Source organism: Cricetulus griseus, chromosome X (genome assembly GCF_003668045.3).
Source record: "Cricetulus griseus strain 17A/GY chromosome X, alternate assembly CriGri-PICRH-1.0, whole genome shotgun sequence".
NCBI lineage: Eukaryota > Metazoa > Chordata > Mammalia > Rodentia > Cricetidae > Cricetulus > Cricetulus griseus.
The window spans coordinates 114,207,847-114,227,240 of NC_048604.1; the positions used below are offsets into that span (position 1 = coordinate 114,207,847).

At 46.2% G+C, this 19,394-nt stretch overlaps 1 pseudogene; it reads right to left on the reverse strand.

The window, feature by feature from the left end:
* Window positions 1-18,590: 18,590 nt before the first annotated feature.
* Window positions 18,591-18,761, reverse strand: LOC113837766 (annotated as a pseudogene).
* Window positions 18,762-19,394: the final 633 nt, after the last annotated feature.

Below are 19,394 nucleotides of genomic sequence, written 5' to 3' on the forward strand. Positions count from 1 at the left end.
ACGCCCCACACCTCCATACCTGACTCAGGAACCTTTGCTTCTATCTGCTATGCTCTGCACACTTGCCTCGGGACTTAGGGCTGCCTCACATCAAGATGAGATAGTAAGAAAGCAATCCACCACCACCCCTGCATCACTAACACACCTTCACACAAACATCTGAGACCCCCCTGTCAGCCCTAGGGCTTCTGCTGTCCTGTTGCTGGGACAGACTGCAGCAGCAGAACCACAGAGGGCACATGTAGACACACACACACACACACACACACACACACACACACACACACACACACAGAGGCAGGCCCAGCAGGTTTTTCAGGTCTGCCCTTCTGACACCATAGCTGAGAAAAATTCCTGGCTGTAATGACTGTTTACAACCAAGATACTTCACCTGGGTGGCACTCCAACACTGTCAATGAGAGCCCCCATTTCCACATTCTGCCACCGCTTGCGCAAATACATACACAAAGTCTGGACTGCTCCCCAGTGCTCCCCCAAACATACAGCATAACCCCCCTCCATTACTCTGGGTGAACAAATAGAGGGAGGAGCAGATGCCTGAACAACGGTGGTTTCTAAATAGTTTAGTTGGTCTTTACTGAGGCACTAGCCCTGGTAAAGAGGACACCCTGAAAAGGGGAGAGGAAGTCAGGCATGGGGCAGAGAAGAGGGAGCTTGAGTCTCTTTGCCCCATCCGTCTTCCTCCATTTCCAGCCAAACATTGCTTTGTATCAGGAAAGGAAAATGGTCATGTGGGGATTTGCCCTGCTCCCCGTCCTCTTGTATTGAACACTTCCCCTCCTATCACTACCTATACTGTCGGTGTACTTCTTCCACAGACCAGGCTCTCTGGAAGATAACTTCAGTACATTGTACCCCAGCCCTCAATTCCTGTGCCTTTACTGCCTCCTGGTCCTGGCCCATTGCTCTGAGGTACTTACCAGTGTCAAGAGTGTGGTATGACAGCCTCGAATACCTCAAAAAGAATAGTTGTCTCATCCAGGCCCTAGCTTTCCTGGCAGTAGAAGTGAATAGCAGTGACTGCTGTCTTGGCTGCCTCCCACTAGGTAAAGGCCCAGCCTACCTGGACAGGAACTGGGCTGGCCCATACCTTTTAACCCTTACCTGCCTGCTTCCAGGGCTACAGTCACTCCTGAGGAGGCAGTCTCGGAGGCCACGGGGCCTCACTCAGGATTCCCAACAGAGCCAAGAAGGAAGCATAGAACTCTCCTCATCTCAGACACCTAGGAGAGAACTGGGGAAGCACTAAGAGCTGTGGGAGGAGCCACGGCCTCTCTGACCCGCCTCTCTGGCCTCTCCTGCTGCTGAGATCCCCCAGGCCACTGGAGCCTGCCTATACAAGGTAGCACCTGGGGGCAGGGGTCTAGGAAATTGTGAGGTACACATACATACACACACCCCTGTTTTTTGGTTTTGGTTTATTTTTACTCTGAGCAGGGTGCAGCACCTTATCCAGGCTCTTCTTAGCCTTCCCTCCCAGAACAAGGCAAGAATAAGAGAAGGTCTTGGGGGCAATTTCTCCCATAATTAGGATAATGGTTTTCTAAGTTGCAGAGAGAAGTTAACAGGGTTTCTCTGTTTATCCCTGGGTGTCCTGGAACTCCCTTTGTAGACCAGGCTGGCCTCGAACTCACGGAGATCCCCCAGCCTCTGCCTCCTGAGTGCTGGGATTAAAGGAAGGCATGTGCCACCACAGCCCCGGCAGAAGCTAACCTTTCTTCTTTTTTGCACATTTTGTGTTAATTTTAATGATTAAAAAAAGGGCACAGGAGTAAAAAACCTGATATTTCACTTATATTGCATAACAAGCTAACCAAACTGGACATGGAGGGTAAATTATAAAACAAATCATTTTATGTATTTTTCTATGACTTTTCTTCAATTAGACTTCTGTATTTCAGAAGGCTGAGGTATAGTACACTGGCAAAAATATAAGAGGCAAACAAGAATAGTGCCAAAGTAACAGATACACAAAACCATGTCAGAAAACATCATATAGTAACCATTTATCAGATTAGAGCAGCAGGGGAAAGTCACTTCTAAATCATAATCATTTTAGTGGTATGTGTCAGAAGCTAACCTTTTTCTACGGAGAGACCACAGCTCAAGACACTACCTTCTGTAATCTAGGAAGAAATGATCCTAGTCAACAGACCATAATTTATGCCCTACAAACCTGAGAGATGGGAAAGAAACAGCCTCCTCTGAGCCGTTAGGGATGGAAGCTGGACCTTGGCAAGGTGAAGAGGCCTGACTGAGAAAATGAACATAAGAAGTAGCCAGGCGTTGGTGGTGCATGCCTTTAATCCCAGCACTCCGGAGGCAGAGGCAGGCGGATCTCTGTGAGTTCAAGACCAGCCTGGTCTACAAGAGCTAGTTCCAGGACAGGCTCCAAAGTTACAGAGAAATCCTGTCTCAAAAAAAACCAAAAAAACAAAAGAGAGGGGGGGCAATGCTAGAGCTGGAGCCTTGGCTAGAGGTAGCCAGTGGCTACTCCCAAAGGCAGAAGGAATAGATAGAAGACTGACTTCTGTATCCTGGCATATTCTTCCCTCTTCCTCCTCCTTAACATTTCTGGCCTGGAGCAAAGCTTTATGGCAATCAAGGAAACTGAGAACTCTGAGTCCCTGTGATGCCCCTCAACACAACCCTACCTGGGTTCTAAGCCTGTCCTGAGCACATAGCAAACATCCTCTACTCCAGGTTAAGAGGGTGCTTTGTGAGCTCAGAAGCCAAACCTAACCTAGATCCCTTACAGAAGCCCCTGCCATGTATGAGGAGGGAGGGCTGTTAGGCTGTTCCTTCCCATTCTAGGGAGGAGAGCCTAGAGGAGAGTTCGCCTAGTCACATGCAATTAAGGCTTCCTACCATTGCCGCCCACCTTTCTTCCTGGTTGTGACATGTATGGTGTGGCACACAAAGGACCCTTTCATCTCCCTCCCCGCTTTTCTGTCCTTTTCGTGTGCTGGTAAAAGCAAGCAGCAAGCAGACGGGCAGCTAGTTGAATACTGGTGTGGACTACCCTCTTGGCCATGACCTCCCTCACCCCTCTTCTATGTCACCAAGCATGTTGGGGGAAATGAATGTCTATAATCAGGGCCAAGAAAAATGAGAAAATTTGGCAAATGATTAAGATGGAACCTCAGAGTTCAGGTTACTATAAAATGGACAAAATGGGCAAAAAGTTACCTCATCCATAAAATGAAGAAAATAGACAACAGAGACCAAGGGAACTTTGGAAGGTATTTCATAGTACATGGAATTCACACCAAATCACTACTGTCCATTCATAAGAACAATAAATTTGGAGTTGGAGAGATGGCTCAATAGTTAAGAGAATATACTGTCTTCCAGAGGACCTGAGTTCCATTCCAAGCATCCACGTCTGGTAGCTCACAACCTCCTGTAACTTCAGTTCCATGAGTCTAATACCTCTAGCTTCTAAGGACATGTGTGCATGTGTACTCAAACACACTACACACACACACACACACACACACACACACACACACACACACAGAGAGACAGACGTTAAAAACTAAATCTTTTTTAAAAATCTTAAAATCTGGGCCAGGCGGTGATGGCACATGCCTTTAATCCCAGCACTCGGGAGGCAGAGGCAGGAGGATCTCTGTGAGTTTGAGACCAGCCTGGTCTACAAGAGCTAGTTCCAGGTCAGCCTCCAAAGCCACAGAGAAACCCTGTCTCAAAAAAAACAAAAAGAAAAAAATCTGGCCAGGTGTTGGGGCTGGAGAGATGGCTCAGAGGTTAGGAGCACTGGCTGCTCCTCCAGAAGTCCTGAGTTCAATTCCCAGCAACCACATAGTGGCTCACAACCATCCATAATGAGACCTGGTGCCCTCTTCTGGCCTGCAGACATACATGGAGGCAGGATGTTGTATTCATAATAAATAAATAAATAAATAAATAAATAAATCTTTTAAAAAAATCTGGCCAGGTGGTTGTGGTGGTGGTGGCGGCGGCGGCGGCACACACCTTTAATCCCAGCACTTGTGAGGCAGCAACAGGCGGATCTCTGTGAGTTCGAGGTCAGCCTCGTCTATAGAATGAGTTCCAGGACAGCCAGGACTGTTACACAGAGAAACCATGTCTGAAAAAAGATGAAGATTTTATTTATATACTTAATTACTTACTTTTGCTTTGTTTTGTTTTTGAAATGGGGTCTCATTATGTAGCCCTGAGTGTGGAATTCGCTATGTACACCAGGCTGGCCTCAAATTCATAGGAATCCGCCTGTGTCTGCCTCCCAAGTCCGGGAATTAGAGGCGTGTGCCACCATGCCCAGCTCATTATTTTTATTTATATGCATGAGTGTCTGGGTACCATGTGCATGCAGTGCCTGTGGAAGCCAGAAGAGGGCAACAGACCCCCCCCACACACACACACAAAGACTGGAGCAACAAATGGTTGTGAACCATCATATCAGTATTGAGAATTCAATCCAGCTCCTCTGGAAAAGCAACCAGTGTTTTTAATTGCTGAGCCATCTCTCCAGCCCCAACTTGTTTGTTTTTAAAGAACACTATATCTATCCAGGCACTGGTGGCACATGACTTTAGTCCCAGCACTCGGGAGGCAGAGGCAAGCAGATCTCTGTGAGTTGGAGACCAGCCTGGTCTACAGAGTGAGTTCCAGGACAGCCTCCAAAGCCACAGAGAAACCTTATCTCAAAAAGAAGGAGGAGGAGGAGGAGGAGGAGGCGGAGGAGGCGGCGGGAGGCAGAGGAGGAGAGGAGGAGGAGGAGGAGGAGGAGGAGGAGGAGGAGGAGGAGGAGGAGAAGAAGAAGAAGAAGAAGAAGAAGAAGAAGAAGAAGAAGAAGAAGAAGAAGAAGAAGAAATCTGAAGCTGAGGCTGGAGAGATGGCTTAGTGGTTAAGAGCACTCGCTGCTCCTCTAGATGCCTGGGGCTTGATTCTTAGCACCCATATCAGGTGGCTCACACCACCTTCAAGTCTAGCTCTCGGGTAACCAACACCCTCTTCTGGCCTCTGTGGTACAAGCACACACGTGACATACATGGACACAGATACATACACATAAACAAAAATAAATCCGAAATAATGACAACAAATCTACAGAGGTAGACTAGTTTAGAAGGAAGTGGGCCAAGTAGACAAGTGGGGCTCAGTCACCCACACACATCATTGCTTCAGTCATGATTTTTTTCAGTACTGGCATTTGAACCTAGGACTTTGTGCATGTTAAGCAAGCACTCTACCACTGGCTATAATCCTAGCCCCACAATTTTAACAGACTAGAACATACTCTAACCTCTAAACACACATGGACACATGGACCCTGCAGATAGTAAATGGTGAGTTGGGGATTTAACTCAACTGTCGCTGGCTATGTGGCTGCTTAGAAAACTCACTTTTCTGTGCCTCCATGTCCTCTTCTGTTAAACAGGGAAACTGAGGTTCTGAAGGGACTCAGAGACCTCCTCAATGTTAAATTGTTGAACAGTTGCCAGGCTTGGTGATCTTTAATCCCAGCACTCTGGAGGCAGAGGCAGAGGCAGGCAGATATCTTTGAGTTTGAGGCCAGCATGGTCTACATATTGAGTTCCAAGGCAGCTAGGGCTTCATAGAGAGACCCTGTCTCAAAACAAAACTATAAAACAAACAGATGCTCACAGAGTTATTGCAAGCAACTGACTAAATCCATTTACAGCTTGCTAGGACCGAGCAACTGGCTGGCTATCAGTACCCAAAGTGCATTGCTGTTATAATTATGAGTGTTCCTCCCAGATGAATCAAACGGATATGTTTGGATGCTTCTTTTGAGGCAGAGCTGGTATCATTCAGCCTCACCCAATAAATCTGAAACAGATGTTTGCTCTTTTCTCCGGTAACCTTGTCTGAATTCTCACTATCTAAAACCAAGAACTGAAAGTATTCGTGGAGTCAAGGAGATTTTGTATCAGGGAAAAACACTTCAAAAGCAAGCCTGACAATGTGAGTTTGGATACCCAAAACTCTTGTGAAAGCCAGATACAATGTTTCAGGTCTGTAATCCAGCATTCCTACAGCAAGATAGGAGGCCAAGACAAAAGAATTCCCCTGAAGCATGTGGGCCAGCTAGCCGAGAATACACAGCATCCAAGCAGATGAAAGACCCTATCTCAAACAAATTAGAAGGTGGAACCAACACCTAAAGTCTTCCTTTGATATCCACCCATCATTCCTCACACAACAGGACACACACATACACAAAAAATGGATAGTCAGCAGGACATCCCAGTGAGGACTGAGTTCAATTCCTAGGACTCAACATGGTTCGAGAAGTGTGCTGACTCCTGAAAGTTGTCCACAACACACACACACACACACACACACACACACACACACACACACAAGAATCCCTGAATTCCACATAAAAACAAATGTAAAAAAATATGAAAATTTTCTACAAACAACATATTCAGATGCACTTGAGATAGAGCTGGTATCTCAGCCTCTAGTTTCTCCCTTCTTGCCAAAAGCAGCCATATTTGAAACAGGGTGTGTTGCTGCTCTTCCTATTTCTCCCTATTCATCCTCATAATCAAGGATTTGGACAGCAAAGGAATCTTATTTTACTGTTATTAATAGATAAGCCTAAAAAATAATAGATAAGCCTAAATTTTTATTTCCCCCACAACACTAGGGATGAAGCTCAGGGCCTTATTCAGCTATACCCCTAGGTCACTTTGTTTGTTTGATGTTGTTTGTATTCTTGGGGCAGGATCTCTCTGTGTAGCTCTGACTGTCTTGGAACTCTCTCTGTAGAGCAGAATGGTCTCAAACTGAAATCCACCTGCCTGTGCCTACCAAGTGCTGGGTTTAAAGGTGTGCACCACCACCGCCTGGCTTATCTTCCCCCTTTTTAAAAGATACATCTTGCCAGGGTCTACACAGGTCTACACCAGGTCCTCTGCATATATATTACAGCTTTCTCTGTGTAACAGCTCTGGCTGTCCTGGCACTCACTGTAGACCAGGCTGGCTTCCAACTCACAGAGATGATCCCTCTGCCTCCTGAGTGCTGGAATTAAGGTGTGTGCCAACACCACTCAGCTTCAGTTTAGTAATTTTATGGGCTTGCTGAGTGTGTGAATGAGTGGGTCTCTGATTCTTGTGCCTTCTTTTAGGGTTCTTTTCCTTCTGTGGTTTGCCTGGTCCAACTTCAATGTGATGATTTTTGTTTTATCTTATTATATTTTATTTTGTTAAAAATATATAAGTATTCTGGAAAAAATGTGGCTTGCCAGGCATGGTAGCACATACCTTTAATGCCAGCACTCAGGAGGCAGAAGGAGGTGGATCTCTGTGAGTTCAAGGCCAGCCTGGTCTACAGAGTGAGTTCCAGACCAATTAGGACTACATAAAGAGACCCTGCCTGAAAAAGCAATCAATCAATCAATCAATCAATCAATCAATCAATCAATGGTGCTATTCCCTGGACTGGGCAGAGACCCCTGGGCTCAAGTGAACCTCCCACATTTACTTCTTGAGCAGCTGCAGATACAGGGTTACGGCACTACCAGGCTGAATGAGCCTGATTCGAATATCCATCAACAGTCACTGCTAAGTCCCCACATACAACACACTCATACAGACAGCCCTATGGATGGGATGGGTTTCTCACCAAAATGCTTATTGATAACTTCATGAGAGAAAGAAATAGAAACCTTCCCTCATCACACTCCCACAAAGTCCTGAAACCTCTGACCTAGAATAGTTTTTTTTTTGTCAGTTCCAAAAAGCAGGGATCATACCCTTAGGATCAAAATCAGGTGACTCATACATACTCTGTGTCTCTTAACCTAGTATGTCTTCAACCTCCATCCTTCCCTCACCCAACATGGGACAGTCCCTAATATAGAAAGGCAGGAAACATGATCCAGACCTCTCAGACTCCCAGAGAGTCGATGAATAATTTAGGGTGTTCTTTCACATTTCGGCAGAGCAGGGGGTATAGGAACATTTCCATGCACTCCTAGGACAGTAAGAGAAATGCAAGCTCCATATGAGATCACTAGGATGGAGACTGGGGGATGGGGAAATCCCATAAAAAAAACTCCACCTGCCACAGGACTTTACAAGGCCACTTGTTTCTGTTAAAAGCAGTATAAGGAACACACAACAGAGCCTTCAAGTTCTGAGGCAAGGTATAATGAGACCCAGAGTGCAAAAAGGGTGAGAAATGGGTGTTAAGAAAGAGGAAGGACTGAAAAAGTTGGAAGGTTACAAGAACAGGTAAAAAAGGAGGCCTGGTTTGGGGGATGGTATGGAAGGTTAGGACAAGAATGAGTGCATGGCATATAAAAAACAATCACTATAGGATGGAGATCAAGAAGCAGAGCAGGGGTCAGGTATGGTGGGACACACCTGTAATACCAGCAACTCTGGAGGTGTAGGCAGAATGATTATTCCAAGTTCCAGACCAGCCTAGGCTATATAGTAAGACCCTGTCTTTAAAAATAAAGGCTGGGCATGGTGGTGGTACATGCCTATAATCCCAGCACTTAGGACGGTGAGGCAAGAGGAGCACATCACATGTTTGAGGCCATCCTGGACTATATAGCAAGCAAGTTCCAGGACAGTCAAGACTACATAGACAAATGCTGTCTAAAAAGAAGAACAGAGCCAACACAAGATGCTGGACAGAAGACTAAGGTTCAGAAGACGAGAAAAAGTACAAGGAGACAAACAACAGTACAGAACAGCCAGAAGACATGGCTGGGATAAGCCAAGCCAGTGATCAAGGGAGGGAAAGGGGCAAGTTCAGGTGGCGGTCAGAAACAGGACAAGACCAGGGCAGAATGAAGACAGGGATGAGGGGGTGATGGGAGAGAAAAAGGGAAAACAGATGGAGATCAGGAGTAGGGGGGCACAGTACAGGGGGGTACAGAAGTCAGAGGTCAACAATCAGGATAGAACTGGAACAAATTAGGGTTAGAGGGTCAGAACATTTGACTTGAAGGGATTCAGTGACTGGATAAGCATTTTGAGAACAGTGTGGTCAAACATCAAATCAGAAGCTGGAGTTAGTGTTGGGCACCAAAACAGGGGCTTCAGAGATAGGATAGGGTCAAATAGGGACCTGGGCCAAAGACAAACCTGGATAAGGCTGGGGATCAGAACTGGGCTGGGCGGACAAAGAAGGGGTCAAGATCACACCACGCCAAAATATAGTTAGGTCAGGGGTAGGACTGAAGGTTCTGAGCCAAGGACTTAGGGATTTAAAAAACGATGTCGACAAGTCTGACAGGGGTCAGGGGTGGAAGCAAAGGGTCAGAGGGTGTAGGTGCGCGCGCAGGTCCATCCTTGTGGACGTTTCCGGGCCTCGTCCCGCCCTGTCCCCACCCTTCTTCTCCTGGCAAGAATGGTTACTCACCGAGGGTCCTCGCACGGCCGTGCAGGTGGGGTCGGTAGAGGCCGACAGGCATCTAGTGGGCGCGCCTTCCTTTGCAGCGCCCCGCTCGTCTCTGGGAGAGCGCCTCCTCGCCTTCTGCTCCCTACCTCTGGGCCGCGTTCGACCTCACGCACTACTGTTACCCTTCGGGGGCAGATGGGGGACCCCCAGACGGTGGGAGAGGTGCACTAGCCCCGCCGTGGGCGGCGGCCCCACGCCCCTCACCTTTAACTCTGGACGTCTGTCGCTGGCTGCACAGCCACCTCCGCGGCTGAGAGCGAACCTAGGGGGCTGGAGGACGAGGGGGGCGGGGCGCGGGACCACAGCAGCGGCAGACACAAAGTGCGCAGGCGCCAGCTTGGGTCTCCAATTTTCCTGCTTTGGGAGCGCCAGGAACGAAGAAGCGGGCATCGTGTGCGCACGCGCTTTTTTGGGCGGCAGAGCCCTAAGCCTCGCCCCCCTAGGTGAGCCGACCGGAGCCCCTGACTCCAAGTCACTTTTCCCCCAACCCAGTATCCTAAAAGCTGTGTATAAACCTTTATCACGCTTCTAAATTACCCTCAACGACTCCTTTTGCCATCTCCTAGATGCTCCCCCCAAACGACCTTCCATCATCCTCCAAATTATATCCCCAAGTATTGTCTTTGATCCCAAGCAGTACCTCCAGGCCATTCTCTGCTGTCACTGACCTGCACCAACACACAACGCTATTGATCAAGCATGCAGAAATCATTTGTTGGCCCGAGGCAACAAATTTTTCATAAGCACATCCTTGGAGTGTATGCTTCAAGCTACACTCACCTCCAAATCGCTCTTTACATCTGAGTTGCATCCCCCCAAATCACTTCCCATAGTTCCCCCAACTGTTAATCCCAAGCAGTAACTCCAATCCACCCTTCTTCAATACTCAATCAGCACCAATAAACTGCCTTCCATAATCTCCAAGTTATTCCTCCTTCTCACCATCCTCAACTGACCCTTGAAGTCAATAACTTCTAAACAGTATTTATATTATTTATTCATTCATTTGCAGTACTAGGAATTTCCAGAACCCAGGCCCTCACATGTAATAGGTGAGTTCTCTATCAATGCAATAAACACCAAACTACAAATATTACTCCTAAATCCTAAATTCGCTGTGCATGGAAAACACCTTCTGTTGGCCCTAAACATTCCAAGTAATCCCCATACTACCATCTATTGATTACCAGTGGGCTGTCCAAGAATCTGCAATGCCACCCTAAACATTACCAATATAGGCTCCACCTGCACCTCAAATCAATTCCAACTGTCAGCTGTTTAACTGCACAGCATGTTCCATGGGCACTCCAACAAAACAAGCCACCTTTCACTAACATGCCATCCTATCTCTACAAAACCTCCTTTGTTTTTTGTTTGTTCGGAGGTTGAGGTCCCATGAGGCACAGATTGACCTGCCCAACTCTATATAGTCAAAGGTGATCTTGAACTTCTGATCCTTCTATCTCCACCTCCTGAACTATATTCCTAGCATTTTCCCCAGTTTTTGAGACAGTTTCGTGTGGCCCAAGCTGGCCTGGAACTTGCTGTGTGACTGACGATGATATTCAACTCCTGATACATGGAGCTGGAGAGATGGCTCTGACGGTTAAGAGCATAGGCTGCCATTTCAGAGGACCTGAGTTTGTTTCCCAGAACCCATATGGTGGTTCATGCCAGTGGTGCTCACACATACATGCACACAAAACATTCACACGTGTAAAAACAAAAGAAAAAATAATTAAAATAGATGCCTCAGCTGGGCATTGGTGGTGCACGCCTTTAATCCCAGCACTCGGGAGGTAGAGGCAGGTGGATCTCTGTGAGTTCGAGACCAGCCTGGTCTACAAGAGCTAGTTCCAGGACAGCCTCCAAAGCCACGGAGAAACCCTGTCTCGAAAAACCTAAATAAATAAATAAGTAAACAGCTGATCCTCTTGCCTCCACCATACCAATAAGGTCCCATTCCCAGTTGTAGACAATCACAAATTAACTGTCTAGATTTTCTTTATCCTAGACATTTTATATAAATGTAATATGTATACCTTTTAAAAATTTATTTTTATTGTATGTGTATGAGGGTTTTGCCTCATTTGCAATTCGTTCAGTGCCTGTGGGGCCAGAAGAGGGCAACAGATTCCCTAGAATTGGAGATCCAGATAGCTAAGAGCCACCATGACAGTCCTCTACAAGACCAGCAAGTGCTTGTAACCATGGAGTCATCTCTCCAGCTCAAATATGCAGATGTTTTATTTTAGAAACAATCTTATTTTACATATCAATCCCCCATTCCCTCGCCCTCCCATCCTCCTATGCCCCCCACCCCACTCTCCAAGGATAGTGAGGCCTTCCACGGGGGATCATTAAAGTCTGTCACATCATTTGGGGGAGGGCCTGGGCCCTCTTCCGTGTATCTGGGCTGCAATAGTATCCCTCCATAGGGAATGGGCTCCCAAAGTCCATTTGTGCACCAGGGATAAACACTGGCTCCACTGTTAGAGGTCCCATAGACTGCCTTGGCCTTCTAGCTGGCACCCACATTCAGAGGGCTTGGTTTGTTCCAATGCTGGTTCCCCAGCTTTACGACTGGGGTCTCTGTGCTCTCACTAGATCAGGTCAATTGTTTCTGTGGGTTTCTCCAGCATGGTCTTGGCTCCTTTGCTCATCCCTTCTCCCTCTCTACAACTGGATTCCAGGAGTATGGCTCAGTGTTTAGCTGTGGGTGTCTGTTTGTGATTCCATCAGCTACTGGATGAAGGCTCTATGGTAGCAACCAAGGTAGTCATCAATCTCATCATAGGAAAAGGGCATCAAAGGCAGCCTCTCCACCACTGCCTAGATTCTTAGTTGGGGTCATCTCTGATGGATCCATGAACATTTCCCTAGTGTCAGACCTCTCTCTAAACCTATACTGGCTCCCTCTATCAAGGTATCTCCTTTCTTGTCCTCCTCTATTCCTCCCATCTCAGTACTCTTGTTCTCCTCCCCCTACTCTTCTCCCCTTCTCTTTTTCCTACCTCCATCCACTCTCCCCCTGTGCTCCCAATTTGCTCAGAGGTTCTTGTCCCTGTCCCCTTCTTCGGGGGACCATGTGTTTTTCTCTTGGGGTCATCCTTGTTTCCTAGTTTCTCTGGAGGTGTGGATTGTAGGCTGGTAATCCTTTACTGTATGTCTAATATCCATATGTGAGTGAGTACATACCATGTTTGTCTTTCTGTGACTGGGTTACCTCACTCAGGATGGTTTCTTCCAGTTCCATCCATTTGCCTGCGAGTTTTATTGTTTTGTTCCCACTGAATAATACTCCATGCAAATGTTTTTATGTCTAGCTTAGCATAAGGCTTTGGTGGTGATGATGATGATCACATGGTCTCACACTGTATCCCAGGCTAGCCCAAACTCTCAATGGTGCTTCTGCCTCAGCCTTCCAAAAGTACTTCACCACAGCATAGTTTTTAAAGATTTGTACATAAAGCTGGGCAGTAGTGGTACATGCCTTTAATCCCAGCACTCCAGAGGCAGAGGCCGGCGGAGCTCTGTGAGTTCGAGACCAGCCTGGTCTACAGAGCAAGTTCCGGGACAGCCTCCAAAGCTACACAGAGAAACCCTGTCTCAAAAAGCAAACAAACAAATAAACAAACAAACAAAAAGATTTGTACATATTGTAGCATGGAACAAGTAGTCTATGCTTTTTATTGCTGAATATTGGCCTAGACAATGATCTATTAATTGTTCCCCAAATCACTCACTATTAGCTTCTAACTACAAATCAGAATAGCTCCTTGAAATCCAAACTTCAAAACAGATTTCTGAACAGCACCCCAAACCATACTCATCAACCCTAGGCTATACCCCCAATCAACTCCATTAATCCCCAGTCATTATTAAGCTACCCTCCCACAGCCTCATCTTTACTCCAAAGTACCTCCCATGACCCACTGCACTCTTAAACCTCCCTTTATCAACATTCATGAAAGCACAATATATGATACTCACAACTACTTAGGAAGATCCTCACATCTACTTAGGAAGATCCTTAAGCCCAGGAGTTTGAGGCCAGCCTGGAAAAGGCAATGAAATTCTATATCTCCTTTTTTAAAGGAGTGGGGCATAGCAGAACATGTCTGTAACTCTAGCATTTGGAAGGCAGAGGCAGAGGAATCAGGAGTTCAAGGTGATCATTGGCTACATACCAAGTTTGAAACAGGCTAGGCAATTGAGACCTTGATCTAAAACAATGTTTCTAAGCCTGTGGGCCTTGAGCCCTTTGGGTCCCATATCAGATATCCTGTATACCAGATCTTTATGTTACAATTTCCTTTTTTTCAAAAATTTATTTACTTATTAAGTATAGTATTCTGCCTGCAAGTATGCCTGCAGGCCAGAAGAGGGCACCAGATCTTGACAGATGGTTGTGAGCCACCATGTGGTTGCGGGGAATTGAACTCAGGACCTCTGGAAGGGCAGCCAGTGCTCTTAACCTCTGAGCCATCTCTCCAGCCCCATGTTACAATTTATACTGTAGCAAAATTGCAGTTATGAAGTAGCAACAAAATAATTCTATGGTTGGAGGTCACCACAACATGAGAAACTAAATGTATTAAAGGGTCCCACCATTAGGAAGGTTGAGAAACCCTGACCTAAAAGATCAAAAGAAGGTGACTCAGAAAGATTGCTTAGAGAGTGGAGCCATTTGCCACCAATCCTGACTTGTATTCTATCCCTGGAGCCCATATAGTGGGAAGAAAACCAACTACATTCCACAAGTTGTCATCTGTACTCCACGACTGTCGCTCTCTCGAGCACAGAGGTTTGTTTTTTTTTTAATGTTAAAAAAAACCTAAAAACAAAGACAAAAAGAAAAACTTCTAAAAACATTCCCAAATGCCTTTTATTGTTGTTGTTTTTCGAGACAGGGTTTCTCTGTGGCTTTGGAGGCTGTCCCAGAACTAGCTCTGTAGACTAGGCTGGTCTCGAACTCACAGGGATCTGCCTGCCTCTGCCTCCCGAGTGCTGGGATTAAACAATACTTTACGTCATTGATTCCAAACTACTTTTCAATAATTGCAAACCTCACCTCTAAAATTCCCCTAGAGCCCCAACTCTGCCTATAAATGCTCCCTAACTCCCCGTCCTTTGTCTCACAATTACATCCACAAACTGCAAACCCCAAACTATACTGCTCTGTAAGGATTTTCATGTTGCATGCCTAACTTGTCTTGCCCCTCTCTCTTCTCCCTACCCCCTCTCTCTCTGTCTCTCCCCCTCCCTGTCTCTCTCCCTCCTCTCTGTATGGGTGTGTCTGTTCCCTGTCTCTCTGTGCTTTACTTCCAACATTCCTTACTGCCTGCCTGCCTTCCTTCTCCTTTTTTCTTTCTTTCCTTTTTTTTTTGGGACAGGGTCCCTCTCTGTAGCTCAGGCTGTCCTGGAACTCATTCTGTGGACCAGGCTGGTTTCGAACTCACAGAGATCCTCCTGCCTCTGCCTCCTAAGTGCTGGGATTAAAGGTGTACACCACAATTACCCAGCTTCTCTTTTTTTAAAGTCAGGGCTCCCCCTGACCCCCCCAGTTCCCCACCCCCCACCCCCGTAGCATTGGCTGTCCTGGAACTATGTAGATCAGGCTGGCTTCTGCCTCAGAGTACTGGAACTAAAGGTGTGTGCCTCTCCTCTCTTCTCCTCCCTCTGTCTCTATTTTGAGATAGGGTCTCATGTAGCTTAGGCTGGTCTCAAACTTACCGTGTGGCTAAAAATGACGTTGAGGCCGGGCGTTGGTGGAGCAGGCCTTTAATCCCCGCACTCGGGAGGCAGAGGCAGGCGGATCTCTGTGAGTTGGAGGCCAGCCTGGTCTCTGGAGCGAGTGCCAGGATAGGCTCCAAACCTACACAGAGAAACCCTGTCTCGAAAAACAAAACAAACAAACAAACAAAAAGAGTACACACACAGGCACAAATTGAAAACCCTCAACTGTACCATCTACATCATGCCTCAAGAATTCTCAACTATACCCTAAAATTGCCACTCAGTATCCCTTAGTGCTACTTGCAAACATTCCCCATTTATAGTCCCAATCTCCTAACTATACTCAAACCATTCTCCAGTGACCCCATGGCCCTTTGATAGTTCCAACAACACCCAAGTACTTTCCAGTAGTCCCCAATTATGCCCTTAAATTGCCACCAGTAATTCTCAAGCATATCTAAGTGCCCCACAATAACCTCCAGTTCCACCCCAAAGGCTTCAGTGTTGTAACTCATCATCATTAACTTGGTGGGTCAAGTTGACAGAAGTTTGGGAATCTATTCTTTCACAGTTCTGGGAAGTAGAAGTCTAAAATCAGTTTCACCAAGCCAAAATCAAGGTGTCTCTAAGAAAAAAATGCAGTCTTTGTCTCTTCTGCTGCTGGCTTTCCTTGGCTTATAGCCATCTCACCCCAATCTCTGTTCCCACTGTCACATTACTTCCTCTCTGTCTGTCAGTCAGATATACTTCACCTACCTTTCATAAAAACACTTGTAGCTGGATCGTTATTGCACACACTTTTAATCCCAGCACTCAGGAGGCAGAGACAGGCGAATCTCTGTGAGTTCAAGGCCAGCCTGGTCTACCGAGTGAGTTCCAGGACAGCCAGGACAGTTACACAGAGAAACCCTGTGTCATAAACAAACAAGCAAACAAAAACACTTGTGGTTACAATTAGGGTCGACTTGGATAATCCAGAATAATGTCCCCATTTCAAAATCTTTAATTTAGAAACTAACAGTGCTAATGTATGCCTGGAATCCTAGCTACTCAGAAGATTGATGGAGACTGATGTTATAGATCACTTAAGCATGGGACTTTGAAGCCAGCCCTGATAACACAGCAAGGCCCTGATTTTTTTCTTTCTTTCTTTCTTTTTTTGTTTTTTGTTTTTGTTTTTGTTTTTCAAGACACGGTTTCTCTGTGTAGCTTTGGAGCCTATCCTGGCACTCGCTCTGGAGACCAGGCTGGCCTCGAACTCACAGAGATCCGCCTGCCTCTGCCTCCTGAGTGCTGGGATTAAAGGCATGTGCCACCAACGCCCGGCAAGACCCTGATTTTTCGAAACCAGCTGTAGGAGTGCACGCCTTCAATCTCATACTGGAGAGGCAAAGGTAAGTGGATCTCCATGAGTTTGAGGCCAGCCTGGTCTACATAGAGAGTTCCAACCAGAGTTATGCAGTGAGAACCTCAGATAGATAGATAGATAGATAGATAGATAGATAGATAACCCTCTGATTTAATCACATCTACAAAGTCCTTCTCAAGCTCTCACACCCACTCCTTGGTCTAGCTCTCATGTTTGCTCCCACTCTTGCTCGCTCTCTCATTTTTTAAAAGATTTTATTTATTCATTATGTCTTCTGCCTGCTGTCAGCAGAGGGCACCAGATCCCATTCAAGGTGGTTGTGAGCCACCATGTAGTTGCTGGGAATTGAACTCAGGACCTCTTGGAAGAGCAGTCAGTGCTCTTAACCGCTGAGCCATCCCTCCAGCCTTCCCCCTACCCTCTCTCATTGTTATATAACATTCATGAGGCCCAGTGGGTGGCTCAGTAGGTAACAGTTCTTGCCACCAAGACTGAAGACCTGATTTAAATGCCCCAAACCCATATAAAGGTAGGAGATAACTGACTCCTTCAAGTTGTTCTCTGACCTCTATATGATGCATACACAAACATATAAAACACACACACAAATAAATGTTTTTTCAAAAGGTGAAGAGTGTGATGGCACACACCTCTAATCACAACCACTGGGGAGGCAGAAGCAGGTGGATCTCTTATGAGTTCAAGGACAGCCTGGTAGTGTACTTACCAAATTCCAGGCCTTCCAGGTATACAAAGTGAGAGCCTGTTTCAAAAAAAGACATAAAGGAAGGAAAGAAAAAGAAGAGAACGTTAGTGGGTTAGGACAAGAGTAAGTTTGGGAAGGCAGTTTCTATAATCTTCAGTTATCTTACAACTCTACCATAAATACCTACTGTCATCTTGGGGTGCCCTGGCCATCCTGGAACTCACTTTGTAGACCAGGCTGGCCTCGAACTCACAGAGATCACCTGCCTCTGCTTCCCGAGTGCTGGGACTAAAGGTGTGTGCCACCACTGCCAGGCCAGATTGGTGTTTTCTATCTGGGCACAGTATAAAGAGATCTATGGAAAGACTGGAAGACAGGCAGGGGGAGAATGCTCAAATGCCAGGTTTGATGAACTGGGTAACCTCAGGGCAAGTGACCTCACCTTGCTGCACCTTGCGATTATATATTTATATATGGTAAGATAAGATAATGTTTAGAACCCATCTAAGAATTTTAGTGTAAGTATGAAAATGAATGAATATAGGGAAAGTGGGGCTGGAGAGATGGCTCAGCAGTTAAGAGCACTGGCTGCTGTTCCAGGGGACCCGGGTTCAATCCCCAGCAACCACATGGCAACTCACAACTGTCTGTAACTCCAGTTCCAGAGGATCCAACATCCTCACACAGACATACATGCAGACAAAACACCATTGCACATAAAAATACAGGGAAATTGTCAAGAGGAGGACCAATCGGTATCAACTATTGCTGCTTTAGTTTATATCTTTTGGTTTTTTAAGTCAGGGTTTCTCTGTGTAACCCTGGCTGTCCTGGAACTTACTCTAGTAAGTCCAGGCTAGCCTCAAATTTAGAGATGCATCTGACTCCCAAGTGCTGGGATTAAAGGCCTGTGCCATCAATGCGTGGCAATATTCTATTCTTTTCCCAGATAGGGTGTGATATTTATTACTGAACAAAACTTCCGTGAGTTGTGGGAGTGCACAGCTGAAACTCATGAGTGCAAGGCTCTCCACTTGTCCAGGGGACCATGATTGGGGGGTATATTTTACCTCATAGACATCAGGAATTTTCTCAGCTAGCATGTTTTCAAATTCATCTGCATTAAACACAGAAGGCCTACTTATTCAAGGTGTGGATCTTCTGGCAACAAGGGAACTTGACTCTATGTAGAGCCTCAATCTTATATTCCCTATTATGTAGCTTGATAACCTGGAGCTTCCCAAAAGCACCCACATACACATGCCTGGATCCTAGTCTGGAGATAGCCATTGAGATCAGAAACATGAATATACACTGGGAAATTGTCTCCAAGTTCCCTTAGGGCAACCCACACAGGCAACAGGCTACATGTACACAGGCAACAGGCTACACCAAGGAAGCTGCCGTTTGCAGCCATTGCACACAAGGCCCCATGTTTCTTCATCCTACTGTTCTAGAGAGACATGGTGACCCATGCTTAAGTCCCAGCACTGGGGAGGCAGAGGCAAGCTGATCTCTGTGAGTCGAGACCAACCTGGTCTACAGAGTTAATTCCAGGACAGCCAGTGCTGCACAAAGAAACCCTGTGTCAAAAGACCAAAAAATAACAATGTTACAATGTCTCTTCTTGGTGCTGGAGAAGACCGCTCAGCAGTTAAGAATATGGTTGCTCTTCCAGAGGTCCTAACACCAGGCATGCTCAGGGTGCATATACCCATATGAAGGGAAAACACTCATACATATAAAATATACATAACAGAATAATAAAGGATAGAGAAATCAATCAGTGGTTAGGAACAATTGCTGCTCATATAGAGTACCCAGGTTCTGATTTTTGTTTTGTTTTGTTTTTTCGAGACAGGGTTTCTCTGTAGCTTTGGAGTCTGTGCCACCACTGCCTGGCTGTTTGTTTTTGTTGTTTTGTTTTTTTCCTTTCTTTTCTTTCTTTCTTTCTTTTTTTTTTTTTGGTTTTTCGAGACAGGGTTTCTCTGTGTAGCTTTGGAGGCTGTCCTGGAACTCACTCTGTAGACCAGGCTGGCCTCAAACTCACAGAGATCCACCTGCCTCTGCCTCCTGAGTGCTGGGATTAAAGGCATGCGCCACCAATGCCTGGCTTGTTTTTGT